Source organism: Pelophylax lessonae, assembly GCF_965119305.1.
Source record: "Pelophylax lessonae genome assembly, chromosome: 2".
NCBI lineage: Eukaryota > Metazoa > Chordata > Amphibia > Anura > Ranidae > Pelophylax > Pelophylax lessonae.
Window position 1 is genome coordinate 196,011,488 of NC_138769.1, and position 11,695 is coordinate 196,023,182.

The window sequence follows — 11,695 nt, forward strand, 5'->3', positions numbered from 1 at the left end:
CGATCTGACTTTTTTGGACCCGATACTTGTATCTGGCGTTGTGAAATCGCCGATACCGGAACCGATCCGGAGCTGCACACAAAGCATGCGGCTGCAGTACAGAGCAAAGCCGCTGCTTCATGTGTACGGCTCCTCCATTCACAGGCAGAGTGTATCTGATATCACTCCGCCTGTGAGCCGGGACTATACTGGAAGTAGCAGCTCCCATCCCATACTACTACTGCACCAAGTAATGAAAGGCTGAGTTACCAAGCAAAAACCGGATCGGCCAGTGGATCGGTCAATGTTACCGATCCCCCGATCCAGCAAAATTGGCCATATCGGCGCCGATATCCGATCCGAATATCGGATCGGTGCATCCCTATTTATAACCTGGGGACGCCTTATCTATCTATCTGTCGAAAAGTGTTTCCCGGTGCTAAACCTTTCATCCAATTTTAAATTGCTGCATTTGTAAATTCCAAAATCCAGTATAAAGACATAGTAGTGGTAACAAAAAAAAAAGCACTTGTGGGTTAAACCTCCCTGGCGGTATTCCCGAGTGTGGCTCGGGGTTAACTTTCAGTAACAAAAGCGGTAACCCCGAGCCACACTCGGGATTACACCAGAACGTTACTCACCTTCCCTGCGATCACCCGCCGTCTTACCCATCCTCCTCAGTCTCTCCCCGCTCTGTGCACGGTCGATTGCCGGCACTTGCCTTCCGGTTCCCTCCCTGCGAGCGTTGCGACGCAGGGGGCTGGAACTGGTGGCAAATTCAAAAGTGTTAATACACAAATGACATGATACAAAGCTGTTATCCTAACAGATTACACTGTATCATGCCATTTCAGCACAGGATTGCACCTGGTGACTTTTTCAGTGTCCTGCCTGTGCTTTTCCAGTTCTTTGTGCCTGGAAATTTTCGAACGATCATGGCGTCCAAAAAACGTTTTTTTTGCGCAAAATCGCTTTTAGACGAACTGGAAAATTGTGACAGCGAAACGAGTTGCTTGAAGAACTGAGCGATAGCAATTCGTGGGAAAATTCGTCATCAGGTACAAAAAGTGATGACAGCGACGATTCTGATGTCTCTTTCTGGCACATAGCTTGTGGAATTTGGGAAGTATATCAAATGATTCTTCAGAATTTCCAACGGAGCGATGTGCCAGAAAGAGACATCAGAATTGTTGCTGTCATCACTTTCTGTACCTGATGATGAATTTTCCTACGAATTGTTCTCGCTCAGTTCTTCAAGTAACTCTGTTTCGCTGTCGCTGTTTTCCAGTTCGTCTAAAAGTACTTTTTGGATGCCATGGCCGTTCTCTATTTTCCAGGCACAAAGAACTGGAAAAGCACAGGCGGGACACTGGAAAAGTCACCAGGTGCAATCCTGTGGTGAAATAGCATGATACAGTGTAATCCGTTAGGATAACAGCTTTGTATCATGTCATTTTGTGTATTTACACTTTTGAATTTTCTGCTGGTTCCACCCCCTGCGTCGCAGCACTAGCAGGGAAGGGAAGCGGAAGGCAGGTGCCGGCATCTGTTGAGCACACAGCGGGAGGACAGCGGAAGGACGGCGGGGGATCGCAGGGGAAGGTGAGTTTTAAAATGTAAAACAACAGATTTCCATGCAAAACAATGTACCGCTTCTAGCACAGAAATCTGGACATAATCAGACCGCCAGGGAGGTTAACCAATACTTTTTTTTTAACAATTCTCCTTTAAGGAGGTGTGGCAGTGTCCTATGCTACATACTTTTGGTAACAGGTGTGCCTCATTCCCATTGCAGAAATTTGGGAGGTATGCATCCATCTCTATATGTACATAAACACTCGGATTTACGGTTACCAGATTATAGCCATAGCTGAGGTGTATGGCTCGCTGCACACGTGTGAATGAGGGTTCAAATAAAATAAAGTGTCAATGAAACACTCATTCACATGGGTGCAAAGTATCATACACCATAACAAAATAAGCTGTATCTCCGAGCCGGGGAGTGACGGGCGTTGCATATACATACACAAATCAAACACAGACTGTGGCTATACACTGATCTGAGCTTTTGCTTGTGTACAGGGATGGATGAGCCTTGAGGGGCGCGCATACATCCCTATGCGCAAATAAATGCTCAGATGTGCGGTTACTAGTGTACAGCTCCAACCTGTCATTAATTTGTACAGACAGCTGTACTCAAACACCTGTCACTCCCAGGCACAGAGATGCGATCGTTTCTCACAGCGTACAGCGCTCTCCACCCACGTAAATGTAAAACTTCAGAGGCTATAGGCAATTCGCCTCTCAGTACTGCTTCATCCTATTACCTTGCGTCAGTTTTTAAAATATTACCTTTTGATCCTGCCAGGTACTGTCACTTGGCGTTACAATACAGCGATGGCATTGTCATACCTGTGTGCAAGCAGCCCGCATAAACCTAGGCATAAAAGATAATCATTACTCAAATCTTATTTACATTTACGGCCATTCTAAATATTAGAACCCCCAATTTATGTTTAATTTCAATCTTTTTATTTCTTTTAAACAAGTAGAGTACAAAAATACAGACAAAAGTGAGGGCAGAGCGCTGGCAGACCATAGTAAAGACGCAGCACGATGCAGTACCAGGACAGAGTAAAGAAAGGCAACAGACCTGAAAAATGCCCAAGTAGCATGTGGTTGGTAAATAACCAAAGAATTGGCAAAAGGACAATCCATGGCAAGTTGGAAAACATTTGTACCATGGCCTCCTCATGCAATAGATGAGATTTAGGCTGGGTTCACACTTATGCGACTTGATGTGGGTTTCCCCGCATCCAATTCCCATGACAGGAGCTGGTTCACACATCTCTGGAGTGGTGGCGGAGTGCACTGCAGAAGAGTCCTGTGTGACACTGGCTCCGTTTCAGGTCAGAATTCAGGCAAAAAAATGCGGCCTGATTCACCCCTGAAACAGGGGACGCACTGGACCCTCTGCTGCGAGCCATGCCGCAGACACTGTGAACCCAGCCTCAGTCCTGGTTCACACTAGTGCGATGCAGGAGACCCAGCGATTCATGTGCGGGTTTCCGAATCGCACCTGAATCACACACTGGTTCACACTGACATTTGTGAACCGCTGGGGGTGTCAATGTAAATTTAAAGGAGTTGTAAAGTCAGGTTTTTAATTCTAATGCATTAAACTCCACTTTTGTTGAGAAAAAACATTCCCCTCTGGATGATCTATGTACATTACAATGATTATAACAAACTTTGTTGCAGATTCCTACCTTTTGTTATTCTGAAGAAAGCTCTGTTTGATTGTCTGTATCCATGTGGGAAAATGAATCTAATGGGAGTGGTTTCATTATTATCAATCAGTTGTAGCAACTGCAGGTCACTAATGAAGAAATCTGCCTGCATCCCTTTAGACGTGTTCCTATTGGGAGTATCTCACCAAAAATTATATTTTTGTTGCAGGGGATGCCTATAATCTGATTCATATCTTAATGCAGACTTCTGGGAAAATCAGTAAGCCAATCACACAAGCAGGAAATGATGTTTCTGGGGTGTGGTCAGTATACATTCTGTGTACAGAACAGCTCCAGGTAGCCATATTGCATTGCATTTTCAGAAAATGACAGCGGCCGCAGATTGAAACGGAAAGGTCATTTTAAAAACATTCAATTGCAATTCGACTTGTGTTGCAATTGTATATATGTGTATGTAATTCTTTATTTGCTATACCCCCCCTACGAAAGTGGAGTTACGCTTTAAGATAAAAAGCCTTTTGTGTGCAGCAGCCCCCTTAGGGTCCTTTCACATGGTCCGCTGTGCGGTGCGGACAGTTCTCTGCTCAGCGGGGATCGATCTGCCGATCCCCGCTGAGCAGGCGGATGACAGCTCCGTCTCCGCACTGTGTCCCAGGAGGGAGGTGTCAGAGCCCCGCTGCTCTCTATGGGGGAATCAGATGAGAGCGGACCGCCTGTCCGCTCTCATCCGATCCCCTGGACAGATGGAAAATAGGGTTTTTATCTGTCCGGATTTCACGGACAGGATTGGATCGGATGTCAGCGGACATGTCTCCGCTTACATCCGCTGCCCCATAGGGATGCATGGAGGATCTGATCAGATCCGCTTAAAAAACTGACAGGCGGATCTGATCGTATCGTTCGTGTGAAAGGAGTCTAATACCTACCTGAGCCCCGCTCTACTTAGTGATGTCCGTGAGTGCCTCAGCTGTCCAGGATTCTCTCTCCTGATTGGGTTAGACATTGGCTCCCATTGCTGTCAATCAAACTCAGTTAGCCAATGAGGAGAGGGAGGGGGCAGGGCCCAACAGCAGCACTGTGTCTGAATGGGCACACAAAGCTGCAGCTCAGCTCGGGTGCCCCCATAGCAAGCTGCTTGCTGTTGGAGGAACTTAACAGGAGGGAGGGGCCAGGAGCTCCAGCCAGGGACCCGAGAAAAGGAGGATCTGGACTGCCCTATGCAAAACCACTGCACAGAGGAGGTAAGTATAACATGTTTGTTTAATAGAAAAAAAAAAACAGATTTTACAATCATTTTAATGACACCCCCAAATTGGTTTGCAGATTACAGTGTGAACTATGAAATTGTACAGGAATCAGATTGCATGGGTGTTCACCCACATGCAATCTGATTCCAGTGCGAACCAAAAAAAAAGGGTCCTGCACCATTTTGGTGTGAAGGTGATGCAATTTTAGCCATACAGTTTGTATGGCTGAATTTGCATCGCACAGACATCCCGTGTGATGTGCACAGCAATGCGGTGCGAATCACATGCGATTTCTGTGATCGCACCAGTGTGAACCCAGCCTAAAACTTGGGTACAAAACAGTGCTCTGTGCTCTCACAAAATATACCATAACAAAAGTTTATCTGAAACACCACAAAGAGAAAGGAAGAGAAGGAGCATGAGAATCCCCAAAGGTACAGATTCACTAGGATTGGTGCCCCCGTGCATAGTAACCATTCAGATTAACGTCCCTGTTCACTTCAGTGCGTTTTGACATGTCAAATCGCAGCCTATTACCTGGCATCGGTATTACCGGCACTGTCCCAATCGGTGTGACGCAAAACATTTTACAACTGCTTTGCTAATTGTCCCCTGATGCATGAACCCACAAAGATGTCATTCAAATCACACTGAAATGCAGCTTTGAAATCGTGCAAGCTCAACTAAACTCGCACAATTTCAAACCCGCGTCCAGTGTGAATGTACCGTCTAGGTTTGATTAAAAGCTTAATTGAACAAGCTGAAGTTAGAAGCTAATTGGTTACTTTGCACAGCTGTACCAGTTTTACTAAATCTTCCCCAAAGTATGGTGTAATTCATAGCAACCGATGAGAATATATATTTCCCTGATCATCACTCACCACTACACGGCTGCAGTACGGTGCACATCATCACAACCCTATGTATTATTAATCCAAATTAACATTTCTCTCATTGCATTTTTTTTTTTTTTCCATCGTCTAAGTCTTCCTGGCTATAAGGTTGTTTAAATATTGCTTACTTTGTCCCTATCCCCCCCCCAATTGATAATCCAGGACACCGGTGGAAGCATACAACACAGCACAGCACAGTGATGAAGCCAGAAGACAAATGCAAGCAGGGGGTGTACAGCTCCCCTGCCATCTTTCCTTCTCCAGCAGCCTATGGAGAGAAATGTGTCACTCTACAGAGCCATGCCAGCTCCCACACAGCCCGCAGCTCTATTTCCCAAGCTTGCTGAATGCAGTAAACATTTGTTATTTCAGCACTCTGACCTTTTCTGCCTTGCCATAGAAACCAGGAAGGATATTTCTTTTTACTCGCCTTCCTTCCTATGTCAGCAACCAATAACAAGGATTATAATAACAGCCAATAGAGACTTCACACTCGTTCACTACACCAGTCAGGTTTTTTTTTTTTTTTTTTCTCTTCGCTGAGCAAAGCTGCTTATTCAAATGGCTGAATATCGTGTTACCTCACACTAGTTCCCCTTTTTTCTTTTCCCCTTTTATCGCATGTTTGGTCCCCCTTTCATCGCGTTTGGTCCCTCCTTTATCCCATGTTTGGTCCCCCTTTCATCCCATGTTTTTATCACACGTTTGATCCCCCTTTGCAGGACAAACACATACAGCTTTCTTTCCGCAGTTCTTCATTGATATATAATTCATGATCATGCAAAGCTGCTTATTCAAATGGCTGAATATTGTGTTATCTCCAAAGAGTTCCCCTTTTTCCTTTTCCCCTTTATAGTGCATGTTTGGTCCCCCTTTTATCGCATGTTCTGTCCCCCTTTTATCACATATTTGGTCCCCTTTTGCAGTACAAACGCATACAGCTTTCCTTCCGCAGTTCTTCATTGATATATAATTCATGATCATGCAAAGCTGCTTATTCAACTGGCTGAATATCGTGTTACCTCCAAAGAGTTCACCTTTCATTGCATGTTTGGTCCCCCTTTCATTGCATGTTTGGTCCCCCTTTTATCACATATTTGGTCCCCCTTTGCAGTACAAACACATACAGCTTTCCTTCCGCAGTTCTTCATTGATATATAATTCATAATCATGCAAAGCTGCTTATTCAAATGGCTGAATATCGTGTTACCTCCAAAGAGTTCCTCTTTTTCCTTTCCCCCTTTTATCACACATTTGGTCCCCCTTTTATCACATGTTTGGTCCCTCTTTTATCACATGTTTGGTCCCTCTTTCATCACATATTTGGTCCCCCTTTTATCACGTTTGGTCCCCCTTTTCTTGCATGTTTGGTCCCCCTTTTCTTGCATGTTTGATCCCCCTTTTATCACATGTTTGGTCCCTCTTCTATCTTCTTGCTCCCCCTTTTATCATGTTTGGTCCCCCTTTGCAGTACAAATGCATACAGCTTTCCTTCCACAGTTCTTCATTGATATATAATTCATGATCATGCAAAGCTGCTTATTCAAATGGCTGAATATCGTGTTACCTCCAAATAGTTCCCCGTTTTCCTTTTGCCCTTTTATTGCATGTCTGGTCCCCCTTTTATTGCATGTTTGGTCCCCCTTTGCAGGAAAAATGCATACAGCTTTCCTTCCGCGGTTCTTCATTGATGTATAATTCATGATCATGCAAAGCTGCTTATTCAAATGGCTGAATATCGTGTTACCTCTAAATGGTTCCCCTTTTTCCTTTTCCCCTTTTATCGCATGTTTGGTCCCCCTTTTATCGCATGTTTGATCCCCCTTTGCAGTACAAACACATACAGCTTTCCTCCCACGGTTCTTCACTGATATGTAATTCATGATCATGCAAAGCTGATTATTCAAATGGCTGAATATCGTGTTACCTCCAAAGAGTTCCCCTTTTTCCTTTCCCCCTTTCTATCGCATGTTTGGTCCCCCTTTCTATCGCATGTTTGGTCCCCCTTTCTATCGCATGTTTGGTCCCCCTTTCTATCGCATGTTTGGTCCCCCTTTCTATCGCATGTTTGGTCCCCCTTTCTATCGCATGTTTGGTCCCCCCTTTTATCGCATGTTTGGTCCCCCCTTTTATCGCATGTTTGATCCCCCTTTGCAGTACAAACACATACAGCTTTCCTTCCGCAGTTCTTCATTGATAGATAATTCATGATAATGTAAAGCTGCTTATTCAAATGGCTGAATATTGTGTTACATCCAAATAGTTCCCCTTTTTCCTTTTCCCCTTTTATCGCATGTTTGGTCCCCCCCTTTTATCATGTTTGGTCCCCCTTTTATCGCATTTTGGTCCCCCCTTTGCAGTACAAACGCATACAGCTTTCCTCCCACGGTTCTTCACTGATATATAATTCATGATCATGCAAAGCTGATTATTCAATATTCGTGTTGAATATCGTGTTACCTCCAAATAGTTCCCCTTTTACCTTTCCCCTTTTCTATCACATGTTTGGTCCCCCTTTCTATCGCATGTTTGGTCCCCCTTTCTATCGCATGTTTGGTCCCCCTTTTATCGCATGTTTGGTACCCTCTTTTATCGCATGTTTGATCCCCCTTTGCAGTACAAACACATACAGCTTTCCTTCCGCAGTTCTTCATTGATAGATAATTCATGATAATTTAAAGCTGCTTATTTAAATGGCTGAATATTGTGTTTCATCCAAATAGTTCCCCTTTTTCCTTTTCCCCTTTTATCGCATGTTTGGTCCCCCCTTTTATCATGTTTGGTCCCCCTTTTATCGCATTTTGGTCCCCCCTTTGCAGTACAAACGCATACAGCTTTCCTCCCATGGTTCTTCACTGATATGTACTTTGCAAAGCTGATTATTCAAATGGCTGAATATCGTGTTACCTCAAAATAGTTCCCCTTTTTCCTTTCCCCCTTTTATCACATGTTTGGTCCCCTCTTTCTATTGCATGTTTGGTCCCCTCTTTCTATTGCATGTTTGGTCCCCCTTTTATTGCACGTTTGGTCCCCCTTTTATTGCACGTTTGGTCCCCCTTTTATTGCACGTTTGGTCCCCCTTTTATTGCACGTTCGGTCCCCCTTCTATCGCACGTTTGGTCCCCCTTTCTATCGCACGTTTGGTCCCCCTTTCTATCGCACGTTTGGTCCCCCTTTCTATCGCACGTTTGGTCCCCCTTTCTATCGCACGTTTGGTCCCCCTTTTATCACGTTTGGTCCCCCTTTTATTGCACGTTTGGTCCCCCTTTGCAGTACAAACACATACAGCTTTCCTTCCGCAGTCCTTCATTGATATATAATTCATAATCATGCTGTCACAGACATCCACTTTTTCTATTTCCGAGCTCCCAAATACATATCACGTTTTGCTATTATACAGAAAGGATCCTGTCATACTGTATACATTATTCACAAACATCTATGTTACTTAGCTATACTGACAGATAGAGCTAATCCCACACACTTTATGATTTTTTTTTTTGCTGCCGCTGTGTCAATACAATGTAGTGAAAATCCCAGGTATACGTTATGAATTTTTCTGCTACCGTGTCAAGATAGCGTAGCGCCAATCACTCATATATACTTTATGAGTGTTTCTGCTACTGTGCTAGGCCATGTTAGGTTTACACAAGATAGGTTTCAGACAAAAGTATTCCTTTTTATCTTGACCTTGACGGATTTACTCCAGCGGTATTTATAAAAATGGCAAAAAAGAGGTCCAAAGGATTGCTTACTGGTTCAATACTGACTGTAGAGTGCTCAGCAGATGCTTAAAGCGGTAGTAAAGTCAAAATTAAAAAAAAAATAACGGGTCCTCTGGCAGCCTTAAAGTGTAACTCCACTTTTGTTGAGGAAAAAAACATTCCCCTCTGGGTGATCTCTGTACATTGCAGGGATTTTAACAAACTTTGTTCCTGATTCCTACCTTTTGTTATTATTATATTATATTATATTATATTATATTATATTATATTATATTATATTATATTATATATACCTCATTTGTTATAAGAAATCATTGTTCCTCTATGCTGAGTGGGTCTAATGGGAGTGGTTTCATAATTATCTATCAGCTGTGGCAGCTGCAGGTGAGGAAATCTGCTGGGCCTGCATCCCTTTTAGACTTGTTCCTATTGGGAGTATCTCACCAAAAATAATTTATTTTATTTTTTTTCCGGGGATGCCTGAAATCTGACTTTTGTGATTTTGGCTGGCCATACATGTTCAATTTTCCTGTACAATTTTCTGTTAGATTTACCACAAACCACATAATATGAGATCAAAGCTTAACAACAATTTCACTTTTTTTTCCGCGTTTTTTACCGCGATTTTTACCGCGATTTTTGTGCAGGCGTTTTTAGATTGGAAAACGCCTGTAATCTGCCCAAAAAGAAGCTCATGTACTTTTTTGAGCGTTGGGCGTTTTGCTCACAGCGTCAAAACGCTCAGATGTGAACAGGGGCCATTGAAATGAATAGGATTTGTCTTTTTGGGCGTTTTGAGAGCTGATCCTAGAGCAGAAAAACTCCCCAAAAACGCCCCAAAACGCCTACATGTGAACGGAGCCTAAAGGTAAATTGTAAAAAAAATTTATAGAAAATTGGATAATGTATGGCCAGCCTTAAGCTGGATACTCAGTATACAATTTTCTTTAGGTTTTTTCCTTTAGATTTACCAAAACCATATAATATGAGGTCAAACCTAAACCCTTTCACGTTGTATGCAATCAGGCAGGCCCTCGCACTACATAGTTAAAGGTAAATCTAAGGCAAATACTACAACAAAAGTTGTATAGTGTGTATCAGGCTTTAGGCAGACTTCTGGGAAAATTGGTGAGCCAATCACACAAGCAGGAAATGATGTTTCTGGGGTGTGGTCAGTACACATTCTGTGTACAGAACACTTCCAGGTAGTCATATTGTATTGCATTTTCAGAAAATTACAACAGCTGCAGATAATAATAACATTCAATCACAATATGATTTGTGTCTCAATTGTATACACTATATTCTTTCTTTATTTGCTTTTTTTTCCCCCCACAAAAGTGGGAGTTACCCTTTAACCACATCCATACTGACACTTCTCTCCTACGTGTAAAAATCATCATGTTTTTGCTAGTAAATAACTCAGAACCCCACAAAATAATGTATATGGTTTTTAGCAGAGACCCTAGGGAATAAAATGGTGGTCGTTGTCTTTTTATGTCGCACAGTATTTGCACAGCAATTTTTCAAACATGTTTTTTTTTTTTTTAAAAAAAACACGTTTCATAAATTTAAAAAAAAAAAAATGCTACCTTTTATCCCAATTTTTTTTTTTTTTTGTATAATGTGAAAGATGATGTTACGCAGAGTAAATAGATACCTAACATGTCACGCTTAAAAATTTTGCACACTCGTGGAATGGCGACAAACTTTGATACCTAAAAATCTCCATAGGCGACACTTTAAAATTGTTTACAGATTACCTGTTTAGAGTTACAGAGAAGGTCTTGGACTAGAATTATTGCTCTCATTCTAACGTTCGGGGTGGTTTAAATGCTGTTTACATATTCGGGCGCAACATACGTATGTGTTCGCCTCTGCATGCGAGCACGTGGGGACCGGGCTCTTTACTTTTTTTTTTTTATTTTTATTATTGTTTATTTTACTTTTATTTTTATATTTTGACACTTTCCTTTTTACATTTTTTTTATCACTTTTATTCCTTTTACAAGGAATGTCAACATCCCTTGTAATAGGAATAGGGCATGACAGGTCCTCTTTACAGAGAGATCTGGGGTTTATAAGTCCCCAGATCTCTCCTCTAGGCTGAAAAGCCTACAATAAAAAAAACAAAGAAAAAAAAAAAATCTCGGCTTCCCAGCCAAGGCAACGGCAGTGTTTACAGTGACATTGCGCCCGACCTCCGAAGGTCATAGAGATGACCAGGGACCATCTGGTCCTCCGCCAGCTGTACAGTAAACAGTCGCCGCTGATTCATTCTCCGCCTCGCCGATCGTGCGGGAGAGCTAGTAGAAGCACCAGAGGGCAGTGGGAGGGGGCTGTCCCCTCCCACCGCCTGTAAAAATTATCAAGCTGCTGAACAGCTGCTATGAGTGTTTTTATGGTGCAGGGAATCGCTGGCTGAAAAAGAAGATAACTGAATGATGCCTGTAGCTGCAGGCATCATTCAGCTATTCCCACTCAAAAGTTTGCGACATCATATGACATTGTTGGGCAGGAAGTGGTTAACGAATTTACTCCAGTGGTATTTATAAAATGGCAAAAAAAGAGGTCCGAAGGATTGCTTACCGGTTCATTAC

The 11,695-nt window shown here is 42.8% G+C and overlaps 1 protein-coding gene across 2 annotated transcripts in view; it reads right to left on the reverse strand.

Annotated features, from left to right (window-relative positions):
* The window catches only part of PNPLA4 (patatin like domain 4, phospholipase and triacylglycerol lipase), a 153,302-nt gene extending 147,497 nt beyond the window's left edge, over positions 1 to 5,805 (reverse strand). For both annotated transcript variants that reach the window (XM_082247107.1, XM_082247106.1), the window contains exon 1: positions 5,752 to 5,805. The gene's annotated coding sequence lies outside the window, so the exon portion shown is untranslated. The remainder of the gene's footprint in view (positions 1 to 5,751) is intronic.
* Positions 5,806 to 11,695: the final 5,890 nt, after the last annotated feature.